Source organism: Ochotona curzoniae, unplaced genomic scaffold (genome assembly GCF_017591425.1).
Source record: "Ochotona curzoniae isolate NIBS_2020 unplaced genomic scaffold, NIBS_Ocur_1.0 contig_1014, whole genome shotgun sequence".
Classification (NCBI taxonomy): domain Eukaryota; kingdom Metazoa; phylum Chordata; class Mammalia; order Lagomorpha; family Ochotonidae; genus Ochotona; species Ochotona curzoniae.
The window spans coordinates 34,755,619-34,770,459 of record NW_024464920.1 but is presented as its reverse complement, the minus strand read 5'-3'; the positions used below and the strand labels follow the sequence as shown (position 1 = coordinate 34,770,459).

Below are 14,841 nucleotides of genomic sequence, written 5' to 3'. Positions count from 1 at the left end.
AGGTTTTTACGTTAGGGAGGACATTTTTCAGGGACAATTGCTTTTTCCACAGTGATAATCGCCAAACTTGTTGAATATAGGAACAATAATGAAAAATGATTGAAAGAGAACATGTAATTTAGTTCACAGAATTGAATTAATGATGAAGTAAGATTGTGGTTATGGAGATCAATATAGAGATTCTATAAAAAAAAAGTTGTGAGAAATTTGAAAAAGAGTTGATGGAATTTAATCAAAAGCAACTTGTTGAAAGGCTTATAATAATTAGAAAAGTAGCATGCAGAGTTTTAGAAAATTCATTTTAATACTGTAACTTTTAGAAAGTTATCATTGCCAACATATGCTCAAAATGAATCTGTATTTTCAAATTTCAAAAGCCCTTAGATAATGTAGTTTAATATAATTCTCTTAAAAACTATATAAAATATTAATAATGGATACTACCTACCTTATTTGGGCTTTGCTCCCTGCATACACTGCGCTGCAGATTTATATGCTTATCTTCAATGCTTATTCCAGCATAAGTATTTTAACATTTGCTTATTTTTATTGGAAAGGCAGACAAGATTTATGCAGAGAGAGACAGAAAGATCTTCCATCTGCTGGTTCACTCCCCCAGAGGTCACAGTGGCCAGAACTGAACTGACCTGAAGCCAAGAGCCTGTTTCAGGTCTTCCAGATGGATACAGGATCCTAAGGCTTTGGGCTGTCTTTTGCTGCTTTCCTAGGCCAGAAGCAGGGAGCTAGAAAGATGGAAAGTGAAGCAGTTGGGACATGAATTGGTGCCCATATGGGATGCTGGTGCTTTCAAGGTGAAGGATTTAGCTAACAATCATCACACTGGGCCCTCCAGTATAGCTATTAATGTTTTACAGATGATGAAACAAAGGATTAGACGGTTCAATACATTTGTCTTAGTTTTATTTGATTGTTTTAAGAAAATTATTTAGTTATTTGAAAGGCAGAGATACGAAGAGACAGTGAGAGACAGAGAGATTTCTGCTGCTTCATTCCCCATATGGCTACCGGTGCCGGATCTAGGCAAGATCACAGCCAGGAGCCTCGAAGCTCATCCGGGTCTCCCATGTGAGTGGCAGGAGACCAGGAGTTTGGACATCTTCTGCTGTTTGCCTAGGCACAAAAGCGGGAAGCTGGGTCAGATGCAGAGGGACCAGGATGTAAACCAGCATTCGTATGGGATACCAGAGTCACAGGTGGTGACTTACAGTGTTCCATCACAGTGCTGGCCTGAAAATACTCGCCTTTGATTTCAGAACTGTTAAATATCAAGCCTAAAATTTAATCCAGTTCTTTAGACTGTGATGTACAATGACACCAATTTGTAACATGCCAAACTGATTTTCTGCACAAGTTTGAAGTGACAAGCTTTAAGTGTGTACAGGTTATTCCTTTGGCCATTCATTCCGTTATTCCGCAAACATGTGTTGATCTTTGAGCACCATGCTAGGAAGTGCATATACAGCACATGTCCACATTTTACTACTTGTCCTGGTGGAATTTAAAGGGAAAGATACAGGACTTGGAAATACAAGTTACTGTAAAGTAACACGTTCGATAAATGCTAAGAAGGAAACGGTTGGTGCCTCATGTTAAGTGAATTTCAGGGCAGGGTTCTATATCCTTTTCTGTGGGTAATTGTAATTAAATATATAACAAAGCTCATTTAAGTGGATGCTGAAAATAGCTTTAGATAGGTGGTACTACGTCTGTGTGCTCAAGCTGAATGGTCAGAAAACATTGGTCTTCCTGCATTGGTCTTCTTTCTTCATTGGTCTAATGAAAAGGTCTTTACACAGAAGGACTTTTGGTGAATTGTTTTGATATTCCTGAAGAAAACTGTGGCATTACACCTGAACAGGTTCTGAAAATTCCCGGAGTAGTACTTAGGTGTTTCACTTCCGATGGGTGACATTGGGGTGATCTCAACAATGATGTGTACCGCACGTTCCAGAAAAGTGCACCTGTCCTTGGAGGAAGTTCCTTACTACTGCCCTGCAGAGAAAAACTTGTGAACATTATCTGAACATTAGAGATTCTGAGTTTAAGATGTAGTAGACGATTTAGTAAGTTTAAATATTTGGCTTCAAGGATTGTTTGGCATCAAATCAAAACAGAAAATGAGGATAGTTTATTTAGGACTGTAATTCTGGATAGGCAAAATGAAAGAAGGCTGCTAAAAGGCAAATAAAGCAAAACCAAACAATGTGTAACTTTTCCGGGTGTCAGTTACCTAGGCTGTGGCCTCCTTACGGCTCTGCACTTCTAAACCCTTGGCTGCACTATGATGTCATAAACAACACATATTTAAAGATCTTGTGGAATTTGTAGAAAAGCAGTAATCAATCATGTTTATGTGATTTTGCTTTTCTTGACGGCAAATGTGTAGCGTAATTTGATTTCTCGTTCTTTTGCAAAATGTCTCCACAGACATACAGAAAATTTGTTATTTCCTAACAGTTGGAGATATTTTCGTAATTATCTGTAAATCTGAAAGGCTTGAAACTGTATTTCCTAAACTGCCTGGGAGCAGTTAATGGTTTTTATGAAATAAAAGTGTATGTAAAGATAAATATGCCCAAAAAAATCCCATGCTGTAACTGAAACCCATTATCATCCATCAACTCTCCATATTTTGAAGCCTTCCCTATTATCATTTTTCCTGGAAGTCCTTATCCTGTTCTTATTATCCAGTCTCTCATGATTTTTTTGGTGTTCTTCTCTCATATAAGAAAAATCTTGAATAGGAGCTTGAGAAATAAATAGGAGCTTGCTTTATATATAACTGAGGAAGGGGATTCTTTAAAAAGGTGCCAGATCTCACCTTTATGAAGGTCATAAAGACCAAAGGCTTAAAATGGCACAGAACGATCAGGAAATCTAACTGAGTTGCATGTGTTGGAGCACAAAGTTCAAGGGAAAACATATGAGAGGAAAATAAAGTGGCATGGGGTCAAATCAGAATGCAAACTCCAGAGGCACAAGAAGAAATAGTCCCAACTGATGAGATGGGCTCTGGCAACAAAACTTTGTAATTGCAAGTTAGAAAATCAGTGCTTAAAAACACCTGCGTTAGAGACCTTCCAGTTGGCCGAGAGGTCTAGATTATCAGTAGAATACTGAAATGAGAATAAAAACAGAGTCATGCATTCTATGGTGATGCTGTTGATTTCATGGATATTGTTCATTACTATTGCCATGTTGGGATTGAGAACAGGACAATGAAGTTTGAAGAAATTAACTAAAAATTCATAAACCCCAGGGCTCAGGGTGATATAGCTTGCTGAAATGAACCTAAACGAAGGAAGAGTTCTTTGCATGAAGATGTAAAAGTAATGACGCCAAAGTCAGCAGTGGAAGCAGAGTTCGGTTTCACTTCTGCCCTGGAAACCTGACTGCACGTCACGTTTTGAAGGAGGAAGGAATGCGGAGTAGACAGAGTGTCTTAGAAAGAGAGAAGTCTGTTTCTATGACACGGGAGCTCCAGAAGGTACAGTTGCAAAGTCTGAGAAGGACACCGAGCTGGAGATGATGAGGCGAATCGGGAACAGCGCAGAGCTGTGCCGCGGAGAGATGAGGCACGAGTGTTAGTGATTAGGGAAAACTTTCCGGGATTTGTGAGTGACAGTGAGAAGAAACACCTGTACAATTCAACGGCTGCAGATCTGTAAATGGAGTTTTCTTTTAAAAGATACTTTGCTGTTTCAGCTCCACAAATTGCCATGACTACACTTCAATTACAGCATTGTTTGAATGAAGTCAAGATGATCATGTCTAAAGTTTAATGGATGTCAGCGGTGGTGTAAGCGCCTTATTCATCGGTTCACACCAGGTTTTGGTGAAACTAACTGTGTTTAATCTAGTTTTGTGGCCTTACTGCGTGGTATTATGCATAGAAGGATTCTAGAATTGATTTAGGCATGTATTTCAGATTTTCTCTAAATATCACTTTTCAGTAGTCTACTAATTTAATATTTAGCATTTAAAATTTGCATATCATATTTTGCTTATCAGAATAGATTCCTGCTCGATAATAATATCCATTGTCACACTTTAGAGCAAAAGCAATGTAGTGTTATTTGAGCATTTGATAATGTAAGTTAAGAAATTGCAAATTTATCCTTATGATACACAGTAACTGGACAGGAACATAGAGAAATCTCTCATTTCCCTTGAAAATGCTAGCAATCCACGTAGTGTAACTTGCAAGAACTGGATAAGTATCTTAAAGTTGATAGTTCCAGATCAGCATTAGACAATAGCAAAAGCTATAATGACACACAGGGGGAATCAGGAATGACCCAAACAGTCTATTAACAAGTGGTCATATGCACAGAATAGGGGAGAACCCCAGAGTGGAACAGAAGGACTGGAGGAGGCTTATCCCCCACCCATAAGGACTCCCGGACTCCCACCAAGGTCTATCAGAACGGACACAGGAACGTCAACGCAACTGCCAAAGAGAACACGGGGATTTGGAATGCCTCCGAATGCTGTGAACCCAGAGGACAGACATCCCCTCTCTTTGGACCAACTACATGAGATGGAAGAAACCCGAGTCCTTCCACATAGGAACCAACGACATCAGAACAACAACTAGGAACCACGATTGGTCATCAGAACCAGAAGATCAATAAACTTCCGGCGGGACAGTGGGGGAGGAATCCTCTCCAGTCCTTACCTAGTTTCAGCTCTGGGCCTCCACCCCCTATAAAGTCCAACAAGGTTCCTCCTAAACCTACCTCTCCCCCTACACACACACACACACACTTACACACACACTCATATACACACACTAATAGGATGAGATAACCAAAGAACAATAGAGATAGGTCATCAAACAAAGACTCACTCATATACTATTAGATGGAACATAAAGACTCATTAGCAAGGTATGAGAGATTTCTCTGCAACACCCCCCAAAATCGTTACACACCTCAATTGAGGAGGTGACATTGAAATAGTTGTAGAAGGTAATCAAGAACTTACATGTAGTGTTAACATATTGTCTACTCAATACTATGTCAGACATCTAATGTTTGCCTGGATTTAACCTGTAATTTATGCTTGGTTGATTGTTACTTTTTGAACCTGTCACAGATACTGTCTAAACCCAGAGATGTGGATATTGTTCACTCAACACTATACCAACTAATCCCATAACATTGTATAGCGACACTGATGTTTTGTTGGGGGTCTTAACTGACCGGAACTTTACTCTGTTAGCTCTACCTTCAGACCAGAGAAGGTCTCCCCAAGAGGCCACTGAACTTATCTGGACAATAAGATGCTGGACTTTATGCTAGGAACATGCTTACAATGGAAGAATTTCAACTGAAGTTGAACTGTGGTTATGCAGCAAGATGGAGCAATCCACTATGGGAGAAGGGGTATGGGAGGGGTGGGGGGACTCCCCAGTGCTTATAAAACTGTATCACATAATACAACGTTAATAATAAAAAAAGAAAAAGAATAAAAAAAAAGTAGACCTGAAAAAAAAAAAGAAATTGCAAATTTAGTCTGTAGATTTACTTTTTCTAAGCACACAAAAAAGATGTGCTTCATGTAAAATAGAAAGGGTATGACATTATGAAGTTAATTTTAGTATAATAGCCATCAAAGTTTAGCCTCAAAAATGTTTTAATATGCTACGATTGATACATGGCTGTTGCGTGCAATCGGCATCTTTCCTTCAAGCACATTTGTTGTGGAAAGGGTGAGAAGATTAAAATTGGAGCTGACTCCATCTCGAAAGCTGTGTGACCCCGAGAGGTGGCTGCTGCAAGCCTACCAGGGTCTCGTCTTATGTAAAGTGGGTAGTTAGTCTTTCCAAAGATTAACAGACAGAATTGGAGCAGTCTCTGTCTACTGGGATATATTGATATTGAACGAAAATCTTCCTCTCTGTAGTTCTGACCCACTTCTGTACTTCAGCAATTTGGAATTATCTTTAGAAAGTTGAACGTTTCTTAAAATTCAGAGTCATGTTCGGTTCAATTTTTTTTTTTCTATTTATGCCTCTATGTGGGCTTTACCAGTACAGCAGTCACAAAGCTAACTATTGAGCAGCTATAGTGTGGCAGGCAAGGCCATGTGGGGTCAGCGGGGTAACCTGCGTGTCTCTGCTGTGGGCTGGGAGCTGCCTGTGGCAAGCATGGGCTCCATGCAGACCCAGCAGTGGCTTGTCCAGCGTCTATTACACTGCCTCTGGTGGCTGTACTTTGAGGCTCATTTTTCAGAGCACGTCACTGTATTTGTCTGTATTAGATGTTAAAAATAATATAGCCAAAGACTCTTAAGCCACAGTTTACTTCATGCAATAAAATGTAAATATAAAGTGTGTTTAGAGCATAGGCAGTTCAGGGGGGATTCTGTGCTCCTTCCTCTAGACTCCCCGTCACCGATGTTCCCATCATAGTGGTAGGATGTGATGAGCTTGATGGTGTTTCAACATGTGTTCGTTAAGATCACCTGCAGCATGTTTGGTTTTATTCCTTTTCGTGCTTAAATGTTAAATACAGCACCAAGTAAGTTAGATTTGTGTTTGGTACTCAATGATTTTTTTTTTGTTTTTGACTTTCTGAGTTAGAATAGATCATTTATCTAGCTTGGTAAGATAGGTGAAAGAGATTAATGGTTCATTACATACCTCTGCAAGAGTTCTGAAATCAAACTTTTTGCTCTGGTGTTTTGTTGTTGCTGCCGTTTAGGTTTCCTTTGAGATGTCATTACCTCATTTCGTGAGGTTTCACCCGTGTAGTTGTGTTAATGTTTGTTGAGAGCTTCAGAGTTTATGTTTCTGATTAATAGGAACACAGCAGAATTTCTTAAAGTTAGTGTGAAAGTAACTGCTCACTATAGCCATAAATAGGTTCTATGGTTTTCATGTCACAAGCTTTCCAGAACATCTTGTGACTTTCAAAGATCACCTTTGATGCTTGTATAAACTGCAAACAGTAGATTTGTTTCTGGATATCTGGCAGCGTGTGGTGTTGTCTCATGGCTGTCATTTAACTGTGAAAGGCGTGTGCCTTTTCACTGTTGTCTTTAAGCCCTCGCATTCTTCTCAACCTTGGTATAGTCAACCACTCGTCAGCTGATGTGGTTTCGCGTTTTTGCCTGTATCATTAATCACTCATGTAAAGTTCTCCTTTCACAAGGTTTGTCAATTACTGTCAAAACAAACATGTTTTCTGGGCTTGCATGGAAAGGAAAGGAGAGGGAAATTTCAGAGAACTGAATTTTTAATTATTTTGACTTTATTATTAATGTTAGCCATTATCCTATAAACTACGGAATTATGATTGAGACTGTAATGGATACTTTATTTAAGGAAATGTGTTTCTGAAGCACTGATGAACACTGAGAATTTACACATGTGACTGGACAATGCTGATGAGTCAAAGGGAGACGTTCTCTTTCCCGAACAACAGATCATCTGTTTTTTCTTCTGAATATTTGAGTTACGTAATACTGAATATTCTTTTTAACTTTGTTTTCTGAAGCAATGCATTCTTTTTGGAGGACTCTCTTGCTTTGTTAACTACTAATAAAATTATGTCTATGGGCTGATTTTTTTTATTTTTCTTTAGATAATCATCAACTATGTATAAACATGAATAAGAAACTTGGACTTCCCCAATGACACCATGTATTCTTAGCTGCTTTCATAAACACTTTTGTAAATTTTATTTATGTCTTCATTAGAAAAGGATCATGAACCCCGGTAAAGCAATTTGACTGCAACTAGAATTCTTAAGACGATAATGAGGTATGCCAGACAGAGAACTTCGTGACATTGCACTGTGTTAAAATATCAGTATGGAAAGAGCTGTCAACTGTCTTTAAAATGTATTGGCATTTAGATACCAATACAAATCATAGCTTCTGAAATTACAGAATTTAAAACATGGTAATGTAAGGCCTGCATTGTGGTACAACATAATAAGCTGCAGCCTGCAGTGCCAGAATGTATTGGACCAGGTGTTCCAATCCAGGCTGCTCTGATTCTGCTCTAGCTCCCTGCAAATGTACGTGGGAAGGCAAAGAAAAATGACCCAAGTGTTTGGGCCCCTGTCCACCTGAGTGGCTGGGGTTCTGGGCTCCTAGCTTCAGGCAGCAGCAGCCCTAGCACTTGCTGCTGTTTCAGGGCTGAATCAGCAAATGGAATCCCTCTGTCTCGCTGTCTTTGTCTCTGGCCTTCTGTCTACCACTTTGTCATTCTGCCTTTCAAATCATCAGTAAAAACAAATCTTTAGAAAAATCTTTTCCACTTGATAATTTAGTAAGAGATTAGGAATTAACTCAGCTTTCCAGATGCCTAGAGATTCCTCTTTTCTTTTTGTTTGTTTGTTTTTGCTTCTTGTTTCCTTTGTCTTTATATTTGTCTTGACTTTCACATTCGTGTAAATGGGAATTGTGCTGGTTCATAGAGTTTTCTAGATAAATATAGTGTAGCTCATGATTTTACTATTAGGTTTACATTGATATAATTGAAAAACATTTTGCTATTTTTGGTATTTATTTATTTGGAAAGGCAGATTTACAGAGAGACAAATAGAAAGATGTTCTGTGTGCTGGTTCACTCCTCACATGGCCACAACAGCTGGAGCTGAGTTCATCTGAAGCCAGGAGCTTCTTCCAGTTGGGTGCAGGGTTCCATGACTTTGTGCCTTCTTTTCCTGCTTTCCCAGGATATAGGCAGGGGGCTGGTTGGGAAGTAGAGCAGCCGGGACATGAACTGACACCCAAATGGGATGCAGGTAGAGAATTAGCCAGTTGAACCTTCATACTGGTCCCTCAAGTTGCTTTTTAAATCAATAACATTCTCTTTACAACTTTATCTGTGATTTAGACATGTATTTCTGAAGGTCAGACATACTAACATTGGTACTGGATCAAAGTAAGGTGCAAGGCCAAAAGGGCATGCTTAAACAAATGGAAATGTTCTATTTCATTGAAACTACCTAGTTTTGAGAACTCTTTTATTTGGCAGACATGATATATACCTGTCAAATCAGCCTCTCTCTTTTTTTTCTATTTTTTTTAAAAGCACATTATTCCATAAACACTTATCTGTTAAAAGGTGATTTTTCCCCCCTCTTTGTAGACATATCGTAAAGCCTATGTCTACTGCCTTATTTTTTCATCATAAAATCCTGGACATTAAAGTTAGCCCTGTTGCTCTAATGTAAAGGAAAATAAAGGAAAAGTCAACCTTGCATAGTTGGAATAAAATGTTGACAAAAAAGAAACGGAGAACTTCCCTGGCTCCTTATTTCAAGAATTAGTAAGTTAAAGATGGGAGATATTCCTGTTAAGGAGTGGCTTTATACAATAATGGATTGCAACAAATAATACCAATATGTTATTACAGCTATAAAATAAATTACATATTTCGGAGAATCACTAGAGCCAGAAATTTAATCACAGTGAGATGTTATGTCCCAAACAATGTTCACTGTATGCATCCTATTTTGCGTAATACTAATACGTTTAATTTTGTCAAGTATATTTTAATATTGATTCTAAATTAGAATTTATTTGATTTTGCTCTGAGAAGCTTGTTTGTGGGTAGCATTTATCATGTTACTGCGATTTGTACTAAATTGAAAAATTATATGGAAATACCTTGCTTATTATAGTCTTGGAACTCACACAGTAAGCAGACTGTCAGTCTAAAATTCCTTCCATTTTAGACTACAAGGTTCTCTTGTCAAATGAGGCAACATTCCAAATGCTATCTAAATGCCCTCGTGTTACCTCTGTTCTCTCCTCTTTGTCCTTGCCTCTGTGAAGTGTGCTTATACAACGCCAAGCTACTAGAAAATAATCTGAATCCTGTTGATGTTATGTGAAAGTTGATTATATTCATTGAATAGTAAAAGAATTATCATAATTTGTGTAATAATTCTTCTGTTTCAAAAGGTAAATTAGTACTCAAGAATGTTTTATGCACATGAACCAATGTTTTCTCCATGTTACAAGAAGCAATTAGTAACAGTAGTGATCATTTTTGTTGCTCAACAATTTAAGTATTTTAGAAATGTTAACTGACTTAACCAATCCTTGCGATTTTTGGGAGTAGATAATACTATACCCATGCATAGGAGTTGCATAGAAAATCAAGAGTTTGTGACAAAGTCCAAAGTACCTGCAAGAAATGGTCCAATTCTGATGAGATTTTTAAAGCGTCTCTGATATATTGTCCAGTCTTGGACATGTTATTGAAATATTGCTTGTTTTTAACTAACGAATTTAATGTAGGGGCTGATGTTTAGGTACAGTGGGTTAAGCCAGTACCTGGACAGCAACAGTCAGCGCCGTTTTGAGTGCTGGTGACTCAACTTCTGATTCAGCTGCTTGGTAATGAGCCTGGGAAGAACAGTCAGGGCTGGTCCACGTGCTTGGGCTCTGCTTCCCCATCCTCGAGGAGGCCCTGATGGACTCACAGGCCAAGCCCGGCCTAAGTTGTTCAGCCATTTAGGGCGTAAACCAGGAGGTGGTAGATCTCTCTCTCTCTTTGTTGCCTCTCTTTTTCTCTCTGTGTGTGTAACTCAAATAAATAAGTAAATCCATCAGAGATTCCGTAAGTTCAATGTTTTTATTTTTTAAAATCCCAAATATACAGGTATATTTTACTATTATCCTACAAAAAGTGGAAGAAATAACACACAGGGGTTAGTAATAAATCACTGTTTTAAACTCCAATGATTAGACTGAAATGAACCTCTGATCTTTTTGCAGAAACTCTTTTGCCTTTTTGAAAATGGCACTTACAGGAACAAAGGCAGATACCACATGTATAAGTTGGCTTTACTGATGATGTCAACTAATTTGCCTAAATAGTCGCTCCATCATCAGAGGAGACTTCAAGTAACACCTTCAAGTTTTAGAGGAGCAAATAGCGAGTTCAGCTAGTGCCGTCGAGGTGGATTCAGCTAGTGCCGTCGAGGTGGATGCCTTCTGTCAATGTAAGTCATGCATCTCAGTGTTTGAGTGGTTACTGTCTTTCTTCTTTCCTTCTAGGGGCCGCTCTTAAAGTACAGTGCTTTTCTTTGACGCCTCAAACAAGTGGATCTTGCAAACCAAAGGACTTTAGGACTGTTGGCCAGTAGAGTTAACTTTGTGAGTAGCTTCGGAGTCCTGTTTTAGTTCATGCAGTTATTTTATGTCTTGTTTATGAAGTTGGAGGATCTGAGTGGGAATGTGTTTCCAGTTTGCTCCTTTGATTTCCTTTTTGCTCTACACTCAGAGAATGATTGTTGACATAAGTGAAAACATGAAATGCTCTTACTGGATGCCTGGCTTACTGAGGGAGCCAGCTTTGCTCCTGTGTCTTCATTATTAAGAGCTTGCACTTACAGGCTCTGATGCTTATTAATTAAAATCTAGTCATGCATCACTTTTTTTTTTTTCTGTAAAATGAAGGCAGCAGTTCTGTTGTGAGGGTTAACTGTGTTCATTTATGTTAAATATTCATCACAGAATTTGGCATGTTGTGAGGGTTTTATAAATGTTAGCTATTATTAGCATTTCTTCCATAAATATTAAAGTCTCCAGACTTTCTCTATTTTTGCAGTTATAAATAGGACAGAGCCATTTTAAATGCACCTAAATTCTATCAATTTCATAATTTGTTATTTTAGTTACTCTAGAAAGGTTGCTTGTATTTTCAAGTAGTTCGCTTTTGCTATATCCATTATTACTAATCTGTAGATGAAGCCAAGTTTGCCTTAAAAGTCATAACTCATTTTTCTTTTAATTTGCTTGTGTGCTTTAGCATTTATACATTGTGAATCTTTGAGTTTGTTTTGATATCACTAAGTATGAAAACTTTCTAGTACTAGGGAAAGTTCGCACATTGTTAAAGCAGAAATTCTATATGAAAAATATTTTGAAAGTGAGAAAGCCTAGTTTGAACGTTGAGTTTCTAAAGGCCCAGAGCCTGTGGAATTATACCGTAATTAAAAATAAAATAGAAAAAAAAAAGAATTATTTTTATTTACGTGAAAAACAGACTTTGATTTTTAAAGATTTATTTATTTTTATGGGAAAGTCAGATTATTAGAGAGAAGGAGAGACACAGAGAAAGATCTTCCTTGTGCTGGTTCACATGTGGTCACAACAGCCAGAACTGAACTGATCTGAAATCAGCAGCCAGGAGCCTCCTCTGGATCTCTCACGCAGGTGCAGGATCCCAAGGCTTTGGGCTGTCCATGACTGCTTTCCCAGGTGACAGGCAGGGAGCTGGATGGGAATTGAAGCAGCCACGATATGAACCAGGATCATAGAGTGGATTTGGCGAGTGCAAAGGGGAGGACTTTAGCCACCAGGCTACCATGCTGGGCCCAAGAGAAAACCTTTTATCTGCCGTTATTACTTGATGACTGCTTGATGTCCCCCTAGGGTGCACATTAGCAGGAAGCTAAAATTGTTGGTAGAGCTGGGACTGCAACTGAGACACTCCAAAATGGGTTGTTTATATCCCAAGCTGCATCTTTATCACTCTGCTAAATGTCCACCCGAATAGATGTGTTGTTGAGAGAGGTGTCTCTTAAATGGACAAATAGAAGTTGCTACTTTTTGATAGGACGTTCTCTGCTTGGCTGTGAGAGTTCTTCAAGCATGCATTTGGTCAACATTCTAAAGCTTCACCACAGTCACTATGTTCTAAGGCACAGTACATTAATTAGCCAACATGTGTTATACATCACTAAGTACCAACAGATAAATGTCTCCTGAAGGTTTTCCTAGCAAAACAAAGAACCCAGAGTCCCCGGAAGAGTAGATTCTAGCAGTAGATATAGGCAGGGAAGTTAGACTGTTCCATCCTTTGTAGCCTGCGACACCAAAAGACAGACAGCAGTATGTCATGATTCCATAGACAGCTTTAAATAGAGCATTGTTGTAAGGGAATGGATTGCTTGCACCAGTCTTCTGACTCCCTAGGTTTTCTCCAGGAGAAACACACACCTGGAAGAAAAGGAAGAACATCTCTTTCAATTGGTGTCTTAACTACTGCAATCACAGGCCTTACTTGGATAGTGTTTCAGAAACAAATACTGAAACTCACTGTGCGCCTTTAGTGAAATGAGATTTCTATTTTTTCTTAAATTATATTTGGCCTCTTGGTCGCGCCCTTATTTCACTTCCTTCTGTTTCTGTTTTTACGATCCCACCTCTCACACACTTCACTCATCCACTTGGATACAGCTAAAATTCACAAAATAAGGAAAGCTTTCCCTGAGGTAATGGAAGAATGTAGATCTTTGGGTGAGCATAGAGACTGTTTTGAACACTAAAGCTACACAGGGTATCACTCGTTCTTGCCTCTGACTTAAATTCAGTAGGTGACAGAAGGGTAGGGGGAAAAAAATCACTGGGAGGTATTGAGTAAATTGCGTTGAAATGCTCTGCCAGTTCTCCATCTCTGAGACATTACTAGGGAGAGATGCAGGATTGTCCCCAGGACATACTCCATGTTTAAAGTTGCACTAACCCACTCACTGGATTCCCATTTCTTCTCTGTAGACTGTGTTACATGGCTGGGTGCTGATGCTAATCACCAAATAACTAGGAGGCATTTAGGCTGAATTGGTCACACATACTTGGCTTTGGTAAAACTAGGAAAATCTGTACATTTTTAGTGTCATCTGTATAGAGCGTAACCCTGAAACCATGAATTGAGAGTTCCTGATATGAGTAAATCGGTTCCATTTGCTAATGTTTCCATAGAAAATTTGGTTAGTAGTTTAATAGCTTCAAATGCAGGAGAACTTGTCTTAACAAGTTCCTAGAAATCAAATCCTGGCAGCGTTTCACTGCTTTACTGTTACAGCAGATGCCTGGAGTGCGTAGTGGTCTGTAGGATTTGGGCACTTACCTGTGCTGGCAAGTTTGTGTGATGAAGTTACAAGAGGTTCTTCAGGACTTGACAACTCTAATACTATTTTGTACGTCTAGATAGTTAATCATTTGGGGCAGTTAACAGCTTTCTGCTTTGGGAGAGTAATTATTTGAGAAAAGGAGAAGCTGTTTTCTTTATCCCTGCATTCCTATTACTCATAATATAATGGATTTTGCATTCTAATTGCTCAGTGTTGGGAAACCAATGGATTAAACCAGGAAGAATATAGATTCAGCTAACCTCTGATCGTCATTTAATTTTTCCAGCAGGTTTTGTTAGAGAGTATGAATTGACAAATGGTAAAATGGAATTTCTAATTTGGACTTATCTTTCAAGTTTTGAGTTTCCTTTGATAGGAATGCTGTGTGTCCTAGTAAAATTATCACACCGCGTAGACCAGAGTAGAATATAAATTCTCTGTAAGACAGTAAGCCTGAGGAAAGGCATATTGCAGAGATGGCTGCATTAAGCTTGCATAGATTTTCCCTTTGGATCCAGCAATCAGATGTGGTATGTACTCAAGTGTTATGTTATCACAGATGTATGTGTCAGGGAACATGTAACCAGTATGTGGATGGGAAGTTGGAGTAAGGTCATCTGTTCAGTACAAGAAGCAGAGTTTAAGAAGCATTCTGACATTGAGTCACTTACCTTTGTTTTTTTAACTTTTTTTTTTTTTTGGAATAGTTTCCAGAAGGGCAGCATGCTTTTCATGCTCCACACTAGTAGGAATTAGCTGCTTTCCAAGGGGAATGAAGCCCGGGGGAGGGAAGGGGCCTAGGCGTGTCCCTGGGCCAACTAAAGAGGGTGGGGAACCTTTTTTTCAGCCAAGGACCATTTGGATATTTTTAATATCTTTTGTAGTCCATACAAAATTATCAACCTGAAAAGTATACTGCTAGATGGCTTTATTG

General features: G+C 38.7%; 1 protein-coding gene across 4 annotated transcripts in view; it reads left to right on the top strand.

The window, feature by feature from the left end:
• SLC16A7 (solute carrier family 16 member 7) overlaps window positions 1-14,841 on the top strand; it is a 139,054-nt gene that overhangs the window by 30,738 nt on the left and 93,475 nt on the right. For 2 of the 4 annotated variants that reach the window (XM_040982757.1, XM_040982734.1), the window contains exon 2: window positions 11,047-11,145. The gene's annotated coding sequence lies outside the window, so the exon portion shown is untranslated. Of the gene's footprint in view, window positions 1-6,532; window positions 7,790-10,961; window positions 11,146-14,841 lie in introns of those variants that run through there. The other 2 variants (XM_040982743.1, XR_005884139.1) reach the window with 2 other exon arrangements.